Genomic DNA, 20,735 nt, shown 5'->3' with positions numbered 1-20,735 from the left:
TTGGGGTGCGCAGGGATTAAATTCTATTGCCAATGTTTTATTTCTTAAACTAAGTGAGATAAAGATGAGTGTTGGTTATATTCTCTAACTGCCTCCCCCACCTTTTATTTGAATGTCTGATAAGACTTAAAATGGGAGAAAAAGGCTTTCAGACATAGGAATTACTACATAGGAAGGAAGAGGCATAGGACAAGAAGAGCCCAGAGTGCTCAGGCGGAGAGTGTTTGAGAGTAGGCCAGACTAGCTATGTAAGAAGGAAGATCATGCAGTCTTGCTAGCTGTGTCAAGAAAGCTTTGTTCTTAAAGCTATGAGGAAATTTTGAAGGAAATTAAGTAGAAATGTAATGTGATCATATTTTCCTTGTAAGACAATGTAGTCTCAATTTTATTATTTAAGTTATTTTCTTCTGCCTGATTTTATAGATATAATATAAATTTAATCATATATTTTTATCATATATATTTTATCTTTATTGTAAATATAACTTAATTTGTGCTGTTTTGTGCAAAAGTAGGAGACTTATATAATGTAATATAGAGTATACTTACTGTTTCACTGGGAATTTTCCAGCACATTGGCTTTTCCTGGGACTAAAATTTCTGGGGGCAAACACACTATTCACATGTGATCATCTTTGTCCCTGACAGAAGTTTGTTGTTGTTGTTGCTGCTGTTGTTGCTGTTTTATTACTAGCCTTTTGAGTGACTATTATTCTCTCTTTAAAAAAAAAAATATTTATTTTTATTATGATGACATTGGTTAATGAAATCCAGTAAGTTTCAGGTGTACAATTCAACAGTAAGGCTTTTTTTTAAGAGTTAATGTCTAAACATTTTTCTATAAAGGTACACATTAAACAAAATTATTGTCTTCTTGGTCCTAAGTATTAGTACAATTTTGATTCCAAAATGTGGGAAAGGGTAATTTAGAGATCAACTCTTAAAATAGGATTTTTCACACGTTTATTTCTATAATTTAAATAAAGGTAACTTCCTTAATTAGACTAAATTCTACTCATAGACAGCAGCTAGGTTTTTTGTATCTTTTTTCTTCCAATGTGATCATTCTGTATAAATAAGTATACAGAATGTCATTCTGTATAAATAAGTATACAATATGCAACATATTGACCAAATACAATATTGCATATTGACCAAAATGTCTTAAACTTAATAGAAATACAATCCTCAAGTCATTCGTATAATACTTTGGGGAAATGACACAACCTCATTTGCTTCTTGTAACAGAGTTTTCATAACTCCTGCTTTAGCTTCCTCGTCAGAAAAATAAATGCACTATAGACTTCTTAATGACTGACAAACTCTTCCAATGGAGCTGAATCCACTTTGTTTTCTAAGTCTCATTCTCCTTCAGCAAGTAAACAATTCATTGAGGAATACAATAAAACTTAAGGTTCATGATGAATTATCCTATACATTATTAGAGCTGTCACACTGCTGTATTGTTCATGTAATAGATCTTTGGTGCAAAGGCACCATCGTGATATATTATTCAAAAGGTAGGTTCTTCTGAGCAGTAGATTCAGCTTAATAAGAATCTTGCCAATTGTTTGAAAACATAAATTTTCAGAGTGGCACCTTATGCCAGACCCAATGCCACCTTCTAGATAATACACATATGGATGAACTACCTGTTATATAAAGGATATGAAAACATGCTTTGGATTGCTATATGCAAATATATCATAATGAACAACTGTACTTTTTTAGACCCTAAATTTAATAAATCTATATACCTAATGAAATTAAAATGAATAAGAAAGAGGGTATTTCAGAGTTCATAAACTATCTTAATTTAAATGCTTTTTTTTCTTCCTATAGTCAATTACTTATAAATATATACAATATCTCAGTATAACTAAAAAATATAGCAAATACATTTTTAAAATATAATGTTACAAAATTCTTACTATAATTCTTTTGATATATATATTACTTTTCTGTCCTATGAAGATTTATTGCATATAATTCATTACTTGATTAGAAAATAAATATTGATTCTCTAGGGTTTTCATGGAATTAAGATCTGTAACACATTGTTTATTTTACCAGATAGGCTACACTAAGAAAACTGAAATTATCTACAATATACATGATTGATGATTATTTTTACCCATTTAAGTACATGTATTAAGAGAACATACATAATCAGTCTTCTTTTTAATATTATGATTTTATTATGAAATTTATGCTATTGAAAATAAATTACCATTTTTTCCTGTAAACCCTTAATATATTTTTTTACTTTATGTGTAGCTACAATTTGGTCTAAACCACTTCCTTTATCTTTAATTAATTACTAGCTACAAATTAAGGTCATTTTAAACACCAAGAACATTGGTTTTACACAGCATTCAATTCGATTGTGTGCTATTTCCTTCAGCGTGTCAGATTTATTTTGAATCTTTTCACTAATAAAAGATTGAAAATGCCAAACACCAATAAAAAATATTTTGTTCTTTCATAAAGAATCAGAAACTCTGGTGATGGGAAAATAATTATCCCACCAAATTTTTTGTGGCTCCCTCACTGCTCAATAGCACAGTCTTGTTCTCCTAACCATGTCTCTAACTCTCTCTGATCCTCATAAGTCCATGCCAGAAAAGAAACGTTTCCCTCAATATAGGAAATGACAACTCTTCAACAAATAGCATATCCAAAGGTATATTAATGAAAAAGAAAAAAGGAAGGGCATCAAATGTTATCTTCATCTATATCCTTTATCTTCATCTAATCTATCATAGATCTATCTACCTATTATCAATCTGAAATAACATCAGATTCCTTAAGGCCCACCAAGTTCTAATTTTTTTTATCCTTTAACATTTGACATATATTAAGCTACTTGGATTAATTATGACTTTCAACAAGGCACTGATTTAATATACTGTTAAAAAAGGGTGATAGATATTGATACTAAACAATCGTTTCCCTCCATGAGCATTTTTAAATGCCCATTCTCCTTGAAAAAATAGTAAATAATTGTAAAATTAAACAGAGAATTTTATTGTTTAATTTTAATAATTTGTTACAAAAATATATTTTTTTTCTCTTGAACCAAAGCTTTCCTTATATTTTTTTAAATAAATGTCATTGTATCTTTATATCTTTTTGACAATGTTCCAACATTTAATACCTTTACATAAAGGCATTATGTAATCACAGACCTATTCATGCATATTTCCTATCATTACAAAAAGAGCTTGGATCAACTTGTCTTAATCATATAATATCATTGAGTAACATATAAAATTTAAAAAGCAGTGTTAAGTAAAAATAAAGATTAAATATAAAAATAAAACTGATTTTAAACTCTGAAAGTGAGAAAATCTTATGCAAATATAAACTTAATTCAAAATTTAACTACAATCTTTTTATCAAGTTAATCTGAGAGATACAAATTATAATATTTATATATTCTATAATATAAAAGCTAGTTAGTTCATCATTAAATGTAGAAATTTTGATAGCACAAGAAAAAGCCTTTTTGTGGGTCATTATAACGAGATCAGAAATTCTCTAATAAAGTTCTCACCAACATTTCTACGAAGAAATGTAATATATTATTTAATGTTTTTCTTATATAATTTCTCAATAAAAAGTTTATGAAGACCGATATGGAAAAGAGGTGTTCATTAATATTGTCTGCTACCCTCCACATTACTATACGCCTAATATCCTTTTGCTTCTTTCTTTTCACTCATGGAAAATACTCTGAAATTTCTCAAGAGGAACAATTCATCTTCCCTGTCAACTCTGTCTAGCTTAGAGCCAAGCTCTGTGGGTAACAAACTTTGTGCTAGATGTGAGTGTGGCCTCTCTGGGTCCACTGATCTATAAACACAAAAGAAAACTTATCTGTACACACACTTTACACACACACACACCATATAAAATGGTGGAAGAATAATAATGAATGTTTTTTATTCGAAATGAGAAAAAAAGAGAAAACTCTAGAATTCTTTCTGTTCAAATCAAAACCACAGAGATCTCTCTTATTTTTGAAATATTTCCTTTCTCCTTCAGTCTCTATCCCAAAATAATGATTTGTGAAATCTTTACATGATTTTCTTTATGCAATCAGAGTTGTTTTAAAACAATAAAGCAACGAACACTTTTTCTGTATTTTGAAAAAAAATTAAAGCATGTTTACCTATCAATCTATTTATTTCTCTACCTACTTATCTAGTTATCTATTATTTATTATGTGGCAATCTGTATATTTTTTTCTTAATATGATATGATGAGCTTTCTTCCAAATCAATGTACATAGATCTAATTCATTTCTTAAACAACTACAAAGTACTTCATGCTATGTATGTGCTTTATGTATTTGGTAGGATTTACCTAATTATTTTCTTATTTATAGGTTTTCAAAAATTTCTTTTTCCAATTATTTTCCCATAATTATGCCATATGCGCATGCACACACATGAACGCACATATACACACACTGTGCTTTCATTTCTGTGTAATATAATCTCAAATGCATACCATATCTTCAACAGCAATGGATATGACCCATCTTTATGACTTTTACCAATCTAAGTGAAAAATTGCATTGACTTTCTTTGAATTGCATTTCCTTAACTTCTAGAGAGGTGTTTCATATGTCTGAAGATTTTTATATTCATAATTTGCAATTCACTCTTTGTGCATTTTCTCATTTTTATATTATTTACCCTTTTATTCTTTTATTTTATTTTTTAAATAAATTTGTGGGAGCTGGCATGTGTTGTAAATATTGTTTTTGAGACTATCCCTTTCTTTCATTTATTTTCAAAATAGAATCTTTTATTTTATCAAAAAAATTATTATGTAATTAAATAGGTTTCCTTTTTAAATCTGAATTCTGAGTTTTCTTGCTGACCTTAATAAATTCTCATAACCCAGTTTACACATGTATCCTCCTATTATTTCTAATATTTTATTATTTTACCTTTTATAGTTACATTTTAAGACATAATCAATCTAACAGGTGCTCATTTTGAGACATATCATTCAACTATTAAACTGATTTCTTTCAAAATTACAATCAAAATTTCAGCAGCATTCATACAATGAAAAATGATTTTCTCAATGAGATAAAATTTATTGTGATTGGATACTTATATATGCATATTTTATTTATAGATTATATTATTTTACATTGATTTTAATAAGTATTTGGATACTTATATATGCATATTCTATTTATAGATTATATCCTTTTACATTGATTTTCTTTTCAGGTGCTAATCTTTTACAATATTGTGAACATTATTATGTGTAGTACAAGTCTTTTTCTGTCTTCTCAATTATTAGTTTTAAAATATATTAGGTATATGTCATAATTATTCTTCCAAATAAATTGTAAATTTTTTTCAATTTTAATAGAAAAGGTCCAGTTTAAATTCACATGAGAGTTACATTATATATCAAATGCATTGACATGCATGTAGATTGTATGTATCTTTATTTATTCAGTTTATGAATATTTTTGCTGCATAATAAAATTATAAAGATTACCTGTTTTATATTTTCGTGTTATTTTTAAAATTTATTTTCAGTAGCTATTCTATATAAAAAATGTGGTTTACACTTTTTTTCTTTTGGATAGAAGGTCCACTCTACATATTTTTTATGATTAAATTTTATTAATTTTCATATAATTTTAATTTCTTTTTTAACATCTATACTCAAATATATATACACATACAAATAAACATATACACACATATATACACATATTATTTTTTTTAAGACTAGTTGAATTAAGTTCAAATAATAATTGAATTAAGAATGATATTTTGTGTGTGTGTGGAGAGAGCAAAGTAAGAAAATAACACTTTTATAGGTAAAAAAAATGAAAGAAATATAGTGCATTTCCAAAAGTGGGAGGTTAATGAAGACTCTAACCTAAATTAATCTTCATGCCATTTCTGCCCTGTGATGAGCTGAGAATGAACCTAATAAAACCTAAATTATCCTCAGATAATCCATGGTGTTCTGTTACTCCCTTCCCTAAAAGAAAGTAGAGGAGTGGCAGGAGGACAAAGAGAAAGAAAAAGACAAGGAGGATTCTCAATACAAATATTCAGCTCTCATGTGATAGAACATGAATGACCTGAATATTTTAGCCCAGAGTCATAATCGTCCACTTCAGTCATAAAATATATGGGGAAATGTAGAAATAGAATAAACCAGAGAAAGATACCTATAACGTCACTTAATTTTGACAAGTGGTTTTTCCAAGGGAACTAATTAAATTAGCTCTAAAATGAATCTGTTATTAACTATATGCTTTGAATCACTATGTAGAGTTGTTAGAATAAGTCAATTAAATATGGGCATTCTCTTGTCAAAAAATAAATAAATTTAGTTCTAGAATAATTAATTTAATTATTAATCTCTTTAAGTGTTTAGATGTCATAAAAGCGTCTACTATACCAGCTGCTGTCTATAAAATCATAACATTAGTTAGTGGCCTACAATTATGGTTTTATTCAGGGGAAGTGAGAGGCATGAATCCAAATCTCAGTAAAGTGATTTCAAATCTAATAGAAGATGTTGGAGTAAAACAAGCCAAGTTACAGTCTATTTTACACAAATCAAATGTTTTACTAAATCAGTGTACTGTATATTTTTTAAATTATAAGATACACATCATTTATCTTTATCTTTTTGGAGATTGTATTTCCATGTAGCCCATATCCCTTTATAATGGTTGAATGGCCTAAGTGGTTAGCAGTATTGACACATATCTTTTAAATTGTTGTAATTTACCAATATCACTTACATAACTGCAAACACCTTGGGTTCAGGAAACAAAAATAATGGATAACATTTTGCTATAACCATGGTGATAATGAATGATAACTCATTGTTATTAAGAGTTTTACACATTGTTATGGGTCTTGGCTACCAATTTAATATCTCATGAAAAATATTTCCAGTATTCCAACAATAGAGAAGTCAACTTTCTTATTGTCATATCTGGTACACCAATATCTTATTCCTTATTATACTGTCAAACTACAGAATAATTCACTGAGGTAAATAAAAAATTTTGAGACCAAATTTATTAAATATAAATTTAAGTTACACAACATGGTACACAGTGAAAATAATGTGGAATTTAAAGAATACAAGAAGTCATTTAGTTTAAGTGCATCTGTTAGTTTGAAAAACATAAATAAATTGTTTTAGTATAATTAAGCTTTATAGTTTTAAAGAAAATAATTTTGTACTGAAATGTTAAACAGTTAAATGATATGTGCAATGGAACCAAGATTACTTGTGTTGTAATTTTCCTGATATGCATTATTTACTTAATTCAGTCTATATGTTTCTAAGTCCTTTCCATGTATTAACTCAATTAATTCATTCCACAGATCTACAATGTAAGTACTAATATTATTAAGCATATTTGTAGACTGAGGCATAGAATTTAAGTAATTTGTCCAAGGCCAAATAGCTAATAATTCATCTGGAGAATTAAATTTAAGCATGTGGTTGTGGAGACCATACTTGGATACAAACCTGTGCTAGAATTATTCTCATCAATATTGCTTTAGAATGCAAATGTTAAACTCTGACAGCATGTAACCTAAAAAGACAACTGTGATCACGAATGAAAGATATGAATTAAGCACACAAAAAAATTAATAATCATTCAAATTCATTACAAAAAAAAGGAGAGCTTAGAGCTCACAAGGTAATAGTTCTTTCTGGGATCCTTCGTAATAAGAGAAACTTGAATATTATTGTGAATAGAAAATGTATCATGTAAATTATGATCACATTAGGAGACACTTTCTGATGTTCAAAGCGACAATAAGCATCTTTAAAGTAGGAGAATTAATAAATTTAATCACCTGAGAAAAAACATATTTTAGTGTTCAATAGAGTATTACCTTAATATTTAAAAGTCTTAATTGAATTCATTAAATATTTTCATTCATTCATATGTATAGGTCAATAGATGATAGATAGATGACAGATATTATAAGTGCCGTTATTACTATGATGGAGCACATAGTTTTTCCTTTCATGGTGTTTACATTATTTTGGCATGTGGGGTATGGAAATAAGTTAAAATAAATCACCAACTGATTTTCAATAGTGTTAAGTCCTTCGAAGAAAATGAAATGAGATTACTGGAGAGAAGGTATTTAACTCCAATTGGGTGATCGGAGGCTTTATTGAGATGATGTTTAATTAGAGACAGGAATGTTAAGAGTGATCCAGTCATGCAGAGTTTGGGAACTAGAGCGTTCCAGGCAGAAGTATTGACATAAGCAAAGATTTCAAATCAGAAATGAGTATGGAATCCTTTAGACTCTGACAGAAGATCAGAATTAATGAAATAAAAAGAGAAAGGCAGAGAGAAATAGGTAATGAGATCAGAGAGGTGGACACAGATTGGATAATACAAAGCCTTGGGAGTCAGGATGAGATTCTCTGGTTTAATTTCTGATTATGATATATAAAGTCATTGGATGATTTGAGTGTTAGGCAAAATGATTTCTGGTTCTCGACTTGACCTAAGCCAGTTAAAGAAGCAAATTGCTCTCAGTGAGGACCAGTTTGCCCCAAGGGGTGAGACTGTATCACCTGAAAGAAATGTTCTTACATAAATAAATAAGCCCATTAAGTTGTTTACTGCTTGGGAATATACAGCTCTTAAGCACAGGCCACTTGGCTAAAAAACACCTGTGTTCCTGGAGGGTGTGTATATATATATGTACATACATACATTCATATATATGCAGTCTCACTCCCTTTCTGGTGTGAAAATTTACATTCTTGTTGCTGTCCAAGACTCAGCTTCTGTCTGTTAATAAACTCTGTTTAATTCTGGAGTTGTCAATACTTTTTCTTTGGTCTCTCAGCCCAGTTGTCCTTTGGAGGGTCCAGTATACTTCAAAAAATTTTCTAACATGGAATAAGTGAGTAAAGTATAGAATTTATACTTTAAAATAATCATCTAATTTTCTTTGTAGATAACTCTTAGGGAGATGAGAATAGGCTTAAAGGAGACTAGTTAGCAGGCTATTGAAGTAGTGAATATAATAATTTAAGTAGGATTCTATATTCGTATCTGATTGCTGCTGTAAGGAATTATCACAAATTTAACAGCTTAAAACAGTAGAAATTTATTATCACATAGTTCTTGAAGTTAAAATCTTGAAATAGGAATTGTTGAACTAAAATTAAGGTGTCAGCGGGGTTGAATTCCTTCTGGAGGCTCTAAGAAAGAATCTCTTCCATGCCTTTTCCAGTTTCTAGTGGCTACTCACATTTCTTGGTTCCTGGCTTTTTCCTCTGTCTTCAAAGTTGTGAAGTCCAGTCAATTATTTCTTACTGCCATATTTCCGGTTCTCCTTCTCCTCTCTCTTCCCTCTTTCATGTATAAGGACCCTTGTGATTATACTAGGCTCATCTAGGTAGTCCTAGATAATCTTTCCCTTTTACAGTCCCTATCAACATCCTTAATTCTATCCTCAAGCTTAATTCTTCTTTGCCATGTAACCTAACGTATCCAAAAATTCCAGGGATTACAACATGAACATCTTCAGTGGTCATTGTTCTGCCTACCACTGATGGTAACAGCACAAGTAGTAAGAGGTGATCAGAATCAGAATAAAATTTGACAGTAGAATGAGCAGGATTTATGCTAAATCTGTGGTAATTTCTTACAGCAGTATCAGAACAAGAAGCAAATAACAATAAGGGAAGATTGCTAAATGTGCCCTCTGAGTGAATGATGATACCATTGCCCGAGAGTGGACAGTTCATTGTAAGAGGCTTGATTTCAGGGAAGAAAGAAAAGTTGGAGATATATATATATTGGAGAATTCAGTCTTAAGTTTTTGTTTTGCTTTCAAATATGTTCTTTTCACCTCTCTACTTTGCATGCCAAGACACTAGTAAATGAATTATTCTTCACTTTCTCATTTAGTTGATTTTCTAATAGTTGTTTTATATGTGCTTTCTTATGTAAATTTTAATTATTTGGTGTCAAACAAGAGGGTAATTTAATTCGATAAGGAGACATTGCCATCCATCACTCATGTGTTTTGACAATGTAAGGAGAAATCTCTAACTTGGTTTTCTATCTCACTCTTTAATAATACAGAGCACTCAGCACAATCCTGCTAGAAGTGTTGCATTAAACCAAGGAATAGATTATTACTCCTCTTACTTTTAAAGAAAATCTTAATTCACTCCAGAAAAAAAAAAAATGAATTTAATTTGGTAAAGAAGCCTGTAGTTCTTCCAAAACTGAAATTATCTGTTGAAAGAGGTCACTGCTCTGAGATTTTCCAAATTATTCACCCAATATGTAAAACTTAATATTATAATCATTAATATTAGATAAGCAATTAAATGCATGCAAATTTTATTCTTAACTTTTTTGAAGAAACTCATGTAATAAAGTGGAAGGACATTTTGTCACTTTCTAAAACATACAAAGAAATGAAAAGGCAAATATGGCTACAAATATCAGTTTCATGTATCTAGCATTGCATTCACCAACTAATCTTATAAAACAAATTGAATTGCAATAAGAATAAGTGTAGTAGTTGCTGCCAATCATGGAATCCCAGGGGGCTTGAGAGGCCATGAATCTGGGTCCCTCAAAGATGGTGGAGGGATACAAGCAGTAAAATGCCTGTGTAAGTTAAGAAAATACTTTTTAATTGACAAGTTTGTTATATGAAGACTTCAGTATGGAAAAGTTCTGTGCTTACAGATATGAAAATTTAACTACCAGCATTATCATGGATATCGGCTATGTCTATAGGTGTAAAGTTATTTGACTACTTTGAGTTTCCACCCCCTCACAAAGGCAATAGCGTTTTGTTTATATAGGATTGGTCGTGGATAGTTTAGCTTCCTAGATTTGACTATTTCCAAAGTATGATGCTTTCATTTTATAAGTGAAATCAATTTAGGAAAATCAATGGTGACTCCATTTTTGACAGTTCTGTGAGGAAAATGTAGTTTAAATACATTGTTTTAGTAACTGAATCTACTTTACCTGAGTTACTTGAAAAACGACAGTGTGTAAATTTTAACAGTCTCTTCTGTCATTCCTTTAGATCTGACTAAATGACAGAATGTTTATATTAATTTTAATATTTTAATTGCACACATACACACATGCATGCACACATAAACAGTTTCACTAACATTGTGATTACTTACCATTGTTGGCTATCATTGAGTAAGTACATTAGTCAGATTCTCAGTGACTCAGCATGTAACAGTGTATTTGTCTCTCACACAAAATGTGCTGATCTGGTGCCACTTCAGGACAACTCTCTTTGAGCAATGATGAGGGAATCCTGGTGTGACTCTGCTGTCTCATCAAAAAGCCTTTATGGTCACCACAGCCGAAGAAGAGTGGATGACAATGAAGTAGAGCATAGGCTCTTCAGTTCCTCAGCCGGGAAGTAATTCTTCATTCCCTTGGGTAGATCTAGTTCCTTTCACCTAAGTGCGAAGCTGCTTGGGAAATATACTTTTACTGTGTGCTCAGGAAGAGAAAAAACAAAAGGATTTTGTAATTATATAACTTGTTCTGTGGCATAGTGATTGCTATGAGCCAGGCAATGTGCTAAGTGCTTTTCCAACATTATTTTATTTAATTTTTCTTCCCCAAACACTATGTAGGCATATTTGTATTTACACTTTTCGGGTAACATAACAAGTTCAAAACTACTCAGAATAAATAGTTCCTCGATTAAGCACAGAGCTTTTATTTAAATCTAAAGTTATCTGAATTTTAATACTAAATTTTAATGTAAAATTTAATGTTTTGGAATATAAGCCTGTTTTCAAAATATAAACCTTAATAAATAAGCAATATGACTAGTGTAATTAAACAAGTCTATTCTGTGTACACTGAGGTTTGAATACCTATTTATTATTGGTAGCAATTTTTCAATTTAAAAATTTTGATCTGATTACAAATTATAACAAAATTGATGTTCCAACAGTTATTTTATAAACTTGAGCAATATTTATGTAACTGTACAGGTATTTAGGTTGCTCAGATGAACAGTCAGTCAATTATATAAAATCTCAATTTTAATTAAACTTGGTGTAATAAAAATATCTCATTGTAGTCAAATAAAAAATAGTTTAAAATTTATTTTAAAAATCTCAAAAAAATGGAGTGTTTCTAAATACTTTAAAATGGATCAGAATGAAGAATCAAAATAATCTTGGAGGCTGTCTACAGAAATATAAAATTGTTCACTTTGTACCAAAAAGCCCAGACAAAAACAATAAAACTCTATAAATTGGTCCAGTAGAACATAAGCAAAATGTTTTAGTTGCTAGTATTTTTATAGGCATCTATAGTTCCTAAACACTAGATCTGATAAACTGAGTAAGTTATTAAGGAAGTGATGAACTCTAAAAAATCTTCATCGGAAGTACATTATAGTCAATGAGTGATAATTCCACAAATAGTTAAATTTAGCTACTGACCAATGAGTATGGCTTTTTATGTAGAGTTTACCAAAAATATATATTATTTTCAATACTTATATTAAACACATATCCCCAAAATTAATTTTAATTATATCACTCAAAAATGCCGAAATAAGTTAGAAAAATAAAAATATTATTCTGTTGTTGCTAATCAAGTTGGTTGATTAATGAAGAAAAATATACCTTATAAATTTGTTTTGCTTTTTTTATTTTAGCTAGATTCAATTACTTGTATGTTACATTTAATCACATTTGCTCGTGTGTAAGTACATTTACTTAAATTTCTAAAATAATGCTGTATATAAAACAATAAATGACTAAAAATAATATTTTATTTATATAACATTTGATTTAATTTTGGTGTAATTTCAATAAAATGCTGACGTCTTGATAATAATAGAATGCGGCAATACATTTTACAGTATAAATTTAATGAATGTGGTTATTATTGAATTAAATTAACAAAGTAAATGATAGTGATCTTTTAAGTGAAGTAAGAATTTAATCATGTTACTCATTGGTTAAGAACCAGCAACTACCTAGATAATTTGAGAAAGTTGTTGGTGAAATGACTGTGTGACTCAGATTCAGTTTCATTTTTATTATGATAGCCAAGTTGTGTGTAAAATAATGCTTTCTGGCCTCAAAAGATTTTTCAAAGAATTTTTCAGTAACTCTGGCCCTCATTTTAGATAAAGTTGGCTTTCTAGGAACTGAAAAGAAATCAAGCAAACCTTAAAAGGTGCTCTAAATACACTTTGCCTCAGAATAGTGTCCTCTCTCTGTCATGCTAGGACACTTGAAGAGAGCGCTTCCACTAATCTATTTTAATACGGTACAAATTTTCAGCTCTCTCAGGCATATCACCTCTTAGAGCTCTCTCACTTATAAAAATATTTTTTGTATGAATTAAAGACATAGGGCCAAATTTTCATCCTTTGTAACTCCAGGGGAATACATACTCATCAGACTTACTTTACACGCTATATTTCCCTGGAGTTGGGAGAATGAAATTCTGGTCTGTAGTAGTTTATTCTTTTGCTTTAAAGTGCTCTAACTTTTCTGAGACTTTATAATTTGAAAATCTTGTCCCAATTTTCTCTTCCTCTAACATATTTTGGTTAATGTCTGAGTCTTATCACTTTGCCTTAACTTTCATCCTTGACTTCTTTGGCACTTAGTCTTCCCCATAGTATTGCAGATGCTCTGAGATGCAAGGGGGTGTGTGTATGTGTGTTTCTATTTTGTCTATATGCTGAAATAAACAGGAATAGGAAATACAAGGAAATGCCTGACTTTTTTTCCGATAAACAGATTGCTGATAGAATTTTTCTGAAGAAAAAAGCAGTATCAGAAATCTTCACTTTTTTCCTACTATATAGACTTCAGACAAAAAAAAAAAGTCTTTTGTTTATTTACTTAAATTCATATATATATGAACACATAGTAGGAATTCAATTGTTATTTGATGAACAATTGAATGAAAGGAGAAAAAGCAAATCGTTGAAAAATATTAATCTCAATATTTTTAACTATCTTGGCAGCTTCTTCATATCGTTCATATGTATATGTGAAGCACATAGTAACAATTCTCTAACTAATCTATCTAATTGATCTGGTGTCAAAAAAGCTATTGTGACATACATATTCTTAATTTTTATTTGTTTTTCAATTTAAATTTTCTTGTTCTCAGAATGTCACTACCTCTATGCAGCCACCTCTTCTATAGATTATTATAGATTCTATAAAAATAGTTCATTAACTCAGTCTATTAAGTCACTTCTATGTGGCTGGTGCTAGCACTGTTCCAATCATTTTGGATTTTCAGTAGAACAGAAAAAATACTTTCCTTTATGAAGCTTGCATGAAAGGGGAGACATGATTTAAAAAACATACAAATGAGAAAATAATGATATGGCACTAGTTATAAAGTATAATGATTAAACAAAGGAACAAAAAGCAGTAGAGCAAAGTGCAACTTTAAACAGAAAGTCACTCACTCTGTTTTATATTGCTAAATCACCTCAAGCTTTTTACATCTGATGCTTTCTTTCCCTGGGATTTTCTTACCCCAGTTTTCCTGTTTCCTCCCTTCTTTCCTTCAGGCCTTTTCTCAAAGAGCATCTTCTCAATGAGGCTTTTCCTGGTCAGAGCCTATTTAAAATAATAACCGCCCTTCTACTTCCCACCATAGAAATATAAGAAAGGAGAAAAAAAAACGGATCAGCAGCAGAAGATCAGGCAGGCAGTACCTTGGGGCCACAACTGCAGCATCTCCCTTGTTACTGAAAAATGGGAGAACAACAAGCACTGACCAGAGGACTGTGTGTCTTGCTGCAGCTCCATAATCTCCAGCTACCTAGCCAGCAGAGTCAACAATGAAAAGGACGGCTTTGTTAAAATGTTAAAAACTTTTAAAAAATAATGAATTATTTTAATTAGTGATGAATGCTGGATAGTAATTGCTTTTTATCTTCTGCCCTTTCTAAATTGCTCCTCTAGACTTGAGAGTTAGGAATGCTAATAAAATAGAGATTCTTAGAAATTTAATTAATAATCTCTGCTTTGCAATTTTAGGTAATTTCTCTTTTTCCGCTTAAGTCAGTGGTGGCTGGACTAAATTACTGACAGAGTTCTGACCTTCTGTTGCTGCTTCCACAGTACTCCTAAAATGCCTGATTAATTGGCTCAAGAACTTTCAAAAGGATAATAAGTAGATTACTAAGAAAACGTTTTTGATAAGCCTTGGCAGTTACAAATTTGCTCTTTATACACCACCAAAGGGAGAAATGTGTCATAGTTAACATTGCCACTCATCAAACAGCACAAGTTGTAGAAAAAATAATATCTGGAGGGCAAAAAAATCCCAAACTCCATTACAGCATATAACTTTTGCTGGAAACACAAAGCTTCCATTAAAGCTTCTATTTGCAAAATATTAATGGTTCAGGAAATGATCAAACTGTTTATTCATACAAATATTTTATAATTTCTATGTTTTTTTGTACTGAAGACTTGATTCTTTCCATTTATGAAGAGATATGTGATGAGCAGGCTGTACACTTTTTAAGGCCATATCATTAGATGGTGACCAGGTTGTTTTTCCCTCTTGAGGTTTTCTGTGTTATTTTGGTCCTTTATTCCTATCATCAGCCTAGCCAGTATTTTTTCCCCTCTTCTTTTCACTGAAGCGTCGCACTAACCACAGAATGGGCATTTTAACCAAGGATCACATTGAGATGGAATTAAAATCACATCTGCCACTATTAATCTAATTCAAAATTGTCTAGGTTAACCACAAATAGAATTATGATTCAGCTTTTGGAATTCGTCAATTTTATTTTATTTTTAAAAAATATACCAAAAAGTTAAGTGGTAGCACAAGAATATGATTTTGTTTGTCTGTTATGATTTTAAGTATATTTTTGTAAGGAAAGAACACTAATTTTTCTTTCTTTCCTGTGGAATATGTACTGTTCATCTAATTTTATATAGAGAAATATAGATACGATTTAGAAAACTGGATAATCTCCCATTATATGACAATTCTCAGAAGTAATTGAGCTCATTCTGAGTTTTTTAAATCAATGAAACCAACAGGTTCTTCTCATTTAAGGAAATAAAATTATTGTACTGAATTCATACTTAATAAAAAATTCAAATTCTCACAAAATTAAAAAGATGAGATGAGTTTTGTAAATTCTGATTATGTGCCAGACATTGGCCCCAACAATTTCCTTCTCTCAGAATTACACTCAACAACCAAGTCAAGCATAGCTTTAAATTGTGTCTGTGAGCATCTGTGCTTTATCTCAGTTTATTTTGTGCATCTGTTAGCAAAATGTGTCTTAAGGTAGCGGTCCCCAAACTTTTTGGCGCCAAGGACCAGTTTTGTGGAAGACAATTTTTCCACGAACCAAAGGGAAGGAAGATGGTTTCAGGATCATTATATGTATTATATATATTGTACATTTATTTCTATTATTATTACATTGTGATATATAATGAAATAATTATATAGTTCACCATAATGCAGAATCAGTGGGAGCCCTGAGCTTGTTTCTCTGCAACTAGATGGTCCCATCTGGGGGTGACAAGAGACATTGACACCTGAAATATGTTGCTTATGTCCAGTCTACTCCATAATCTTATTTGGGTTGCTGTCGCTGCAGAAAATCTTGCTTCACAAAGATAAGGATGTTGGAAATGTTAGCAGGCTTTTCAGTGCTTTTGTGGCAATTTCAGGATATTCCACTTTGACTTTTATCCAGAACATATGGAGATTTGAAGTATCTAAACATACTTTTAAGGTCACTGTCATTTGCGATCTCTAGCAGTTGATCCTCTTCTAGTGCAGACAAAGTCGATTCACCTGGCTTATTCACAAATCGGTCGCCAATCCATTCCTTCCCAGTTTGAGGGGTCTTTTGTGGTTGAAAAGTAAGGCTCAAACTCTTCTGAAAGCTGAGATAGGTGATCAGGCACCAGCTGGGAGAAAAAAAGACCCTGGCTCAGTCTCTTTCAAAATCTCTAATGTTTGAAACATGTTGAAAATCCCAATGTTTACTCATAGCCCCTATAATTCCAGTCTGACTTTGAAGTCAGCCACTTTATCTGCCGACTTGAACATAGTTGTCGTTCTCCCGTGAAATGACAAATTGAGTTGGTTAGGCAGTTGAATATGTCACAAAAATAAGCAAGTTTTGTGAACCATTCTGTGTCACTGAAATATGCTGCCAGTGGTGACTTTTTTTCTTAAAAAAACTTCTGGAGTGGCTTTGTAACCCAAAAACTCTGGCCAGTGACCTACCTTTAGAAAGCCATCTCACTTCTGTGTATAAGAGAAGACAATGTGTTCTGTGTCCATCTCCTCACAGAGCTGCGTGAACAGAATGAGTTGAGTGTGTACTTTAATGTGGCTGATCATTTTAATCACATCCTGCAAAACACTGTCAAGTTCAGGTGACATTTTTTGGCTAGACAGCGTTTCTCTATGAATGATACACTGTGTAGACTCACATTCAGAAGCAACCTCTTTGACACGAGTAGTGAAACCAGAAAGCCCTCCGGTCATGGTAGCCACTCAATCCTTGCATATAGTGATACAAAACGACCAATTCAGTTTTCCTGCTATGTAATCATTCAAAGACTTGAATAATTCTGCAACTGTTGTGTTGGCTGGCAACAAAAGTGCACTTAACATAGCCTCATGCACATCCTCCTTAAAAAGTATATCATACAAAAGCAAGCATTGTTGTCTTGTCAACATCTGTAGACTTGTCAACCTGGATTGAGTACCACAGTAACTCATTAGCCCTCTCTAACAATTCTGCCTCAATATCCTCTGCTATTTCATCAATTTGTCCAGTTATGGTTCTAGCCGAAAGAGGAACATGTGCCACTTTTAAACTGTATCCTCTTCTAATGTTTCACAACTATGGCTGTGCAACCCTGAACGTGCCCGATCTCTTCTGATCTCAGAAGCTAAGCAGGGTCAGGCCTGTTTAGTACTTGGATGGGAGACCATCTAGGAATACCAGGTGCTTTAAGTGTTTAATAAATTAATAAATACATAAATAAATTAATTAATTAAATAAAAGTTCACAACAAATGTCGTTAGCATCAGGCAGGGTTAACTCCTCACCAACAGTAGAGAGCTTTTTAGCTTTAGCAATGCAGTTAGCTACTAAGAATGATGCTCTCAGTGCAGACACATTTGATGAAGTGGAAGCCTTCAATAATTGCTTCTGTTTTTCGTGTTCACATTCTTTTTTCTTTTGAAAAACTCCAAAGGCTTCTTTTAATGCAGAGTTCTTGGTCTCTGCGTGGCAAAGCAGTTTTGAAGGTTTCATGGCTTCATTGGTTAGCGTGTTACAACATATCATACAAAGCAGTCTTAGAGGATATGAAGCATCTATTGTAATGAACCCATAATTTAAATAGATTCTTGGTATTTTCTTTTAAATGCAGCTTTGTTGTTGTTGTTGGCATTCTTAGAGTCTTCTGTTGTCTCATCATTGGCTCTTTCCTCCTTTTCAAAGAAGCTCTCCAGTGACATTAGTTTTTTACTCATTTTAGCTTGTGGGTTTGCCAAAATTTGACTGAGACAAGTGTACAGTGCTGGAAAAAGATGTGGATAGAAGAGGTAAATAGAAGAGGGAAAGCCATGCGCAAACTGAAATAAGTACTGCATTCTGACTTAAAGCCTGCCACCAGATGAACTGTACAATTGAAGTACATCAACTCACTTGCCACTATAAAGCCTGCCACCAGATGCAGCTTAATTGTCACTTGCCACTCACTGATATGGTTTTGATGTGAGTCTGCAAGTAATTGATTTATTATGGTCTCTGTGCAGTCAAACCTCTTTGCTAATGTTAATATGTATTTGCAGCCGCTCCCCAGAGTTAGCATCACCACCTCAGCTCCACCTCAGATCATCAGGAATTAGATTCTCATAAGGAGCAAGCAACCTAGATCCCTCACATGTGCAGTTCACGATAAGGGACCCCATCTTAAGATGATTGCTTCTTCCCTTTATGCTATTTCAATTAATGAAAAGTTTCATAGGAACACTCTATTTTCGGATGGAGTAGAAACTTGGGGGAAACATGTATTTGAATTCATACCTCAATGATGGGAAAGAAGTAAGATAAAATGGTCTATAAGAAGTATATTTCAAACAAAGAGAAGAGGTGGAGTGAAACTACTTAATTAGTGCAAATTTACAATGTCTCAAATCAGGACTCTGACTGTAGCCTAACTGAAGTGGAACACTGAAACCACAAGCTGAAGATATTTATTTACCTATTTGACTCATAAAGAAATATCTGGCAAGTAGTTTTTATGCTACAGGCTTTAGACCCATAAGAGTCTATGGTTTCCAAGGGGAAAAGATAAAGTATACCCTCAGGAGCCATAGAAGGAACAAAATCAGCAGGCCCCAAAGCAGTGTAAACACAATTTACAATACCTAGGAAAGTTTAAAAAAATATATAGGAGTTGGGAATTAGAGCCAGGGAAAGGATAAACATGAAATATACATTTTCAAGAGTCAAGCGATTATAACAAAATTTGAGAAATTCCTGGGGGATCAAAAAGAGCTAAATCTAGACAATAATAACTTTTATCTTTGCACATCTGATTCAAGTTAGAGATTATTTTCCATCAAAGAGTAAATAAAATGTTATCCTTTGGGATTTTGAAACTCTACTTTATGAGAAATCTGTAACTATTCTGGGTTTCTTGTTTCAAAAGAGATCAGGATAATTGCTGCACAGAAAAGAAATGAAAATTACCTAGACAAAAGACTATATATAAGTAGTAATGAAAATTGGGAAGAGAAATTCAGCTAAATAGACAAGTAGACTAAAATTTTGAGTAGTTATAGTGTTGCTTTCAATTTTAAAAACAAACAAACAAACAAACAAAAGTTAAAATATAATCAATTCCATGATAGCATTTTCAGAAAGGAACCGCAGTTGTTTGGGAAAAAAAACAAAATTTTTTTCAACCACAAAGTCTAAAAGAAATTCTTTAATGCTTTAATTTCTTGAGTAATATTGCAATGTTCAACATAATCAACACCATTCCTTTAACAAAGAAGATGAAGCACTTCATACCATTCTTTTTATAATATTTTATGTTGTGTGATTCTTTTTATAATACTGTGATGAAAGTCAAGGACATAATATAAAAATGCAACACACTAAAAGAATTTTTTGTAAAGCTAAATATTAACCAGAAAATGTTTGGTTTTGTAATTATGAGGCTTTATTCAAGGATAGTGAGAAGAGTATAACGACTGCACATCTTACAAAAATTTTTCTTAAATTACTTTCTACAATAGGCTTTTAATAGGAATGTAAGAGAAAATACTTTATTCTCTTTAAAAATTGTTAGCATTTTAAGTTGCAAGTTGAAGTTGCAAACAAATGTTCTATAAACATATAAACCTGAAATAAAATAGACTTTCTTTTGTGAAAATTTCAAAGCCTAAGCAAAATTTCATTATTGATTTTAGGTTAATCAGATTTTTAAATACTTATTTTTAACGGCTTTCCTTTCTATTTTTAAATCGGTAAGCTTCAGAAATTTAGAGTGAATGATAAAAGGTAGGCTTTTAATATAAAGCATTTGATAGTTCCATTTATGATAAAATGGTGATAAGGTTGATATATCTTTATGAATAATATGTTCTTGGATCAGGTGTTTCTAATTCTAATCTG

General features: G+C 31.4%; 1 pseudogene; it reads left to right on the top strand.

Annotated features, from left to right (window-relative positions):
- The first annotated feature begins 17,940 nt into the window (after window positions 1-17,940).
- On the top strand, window positions 17,941-18,059 carry LOC112483535 (annotated as a pseudogene).
- Window positions 18,060-20,735: the final 2,676 nt, after the last annotated feature.

The sequence above is a fragment of the Pteropus alecto genome, unplaced genomic scaffold (assembly GCF_000325575.1).
Source record: "Pteropus alecto unplaced genomic scaffold, ASM32557v1 scaffold46, whole genome shotgun sequence".
Classification (NCBI taxonomy): Eukaryota; Metazoa; Chordata; class Mammalia; order Chiroptera; family Pteropodidae; genus Pteropus; species Pteropus alecto.
Note: the sequence above shows the minus strand (reverse complement) of the source record. Positions and strands in the feature narration are given on the sequence as shown.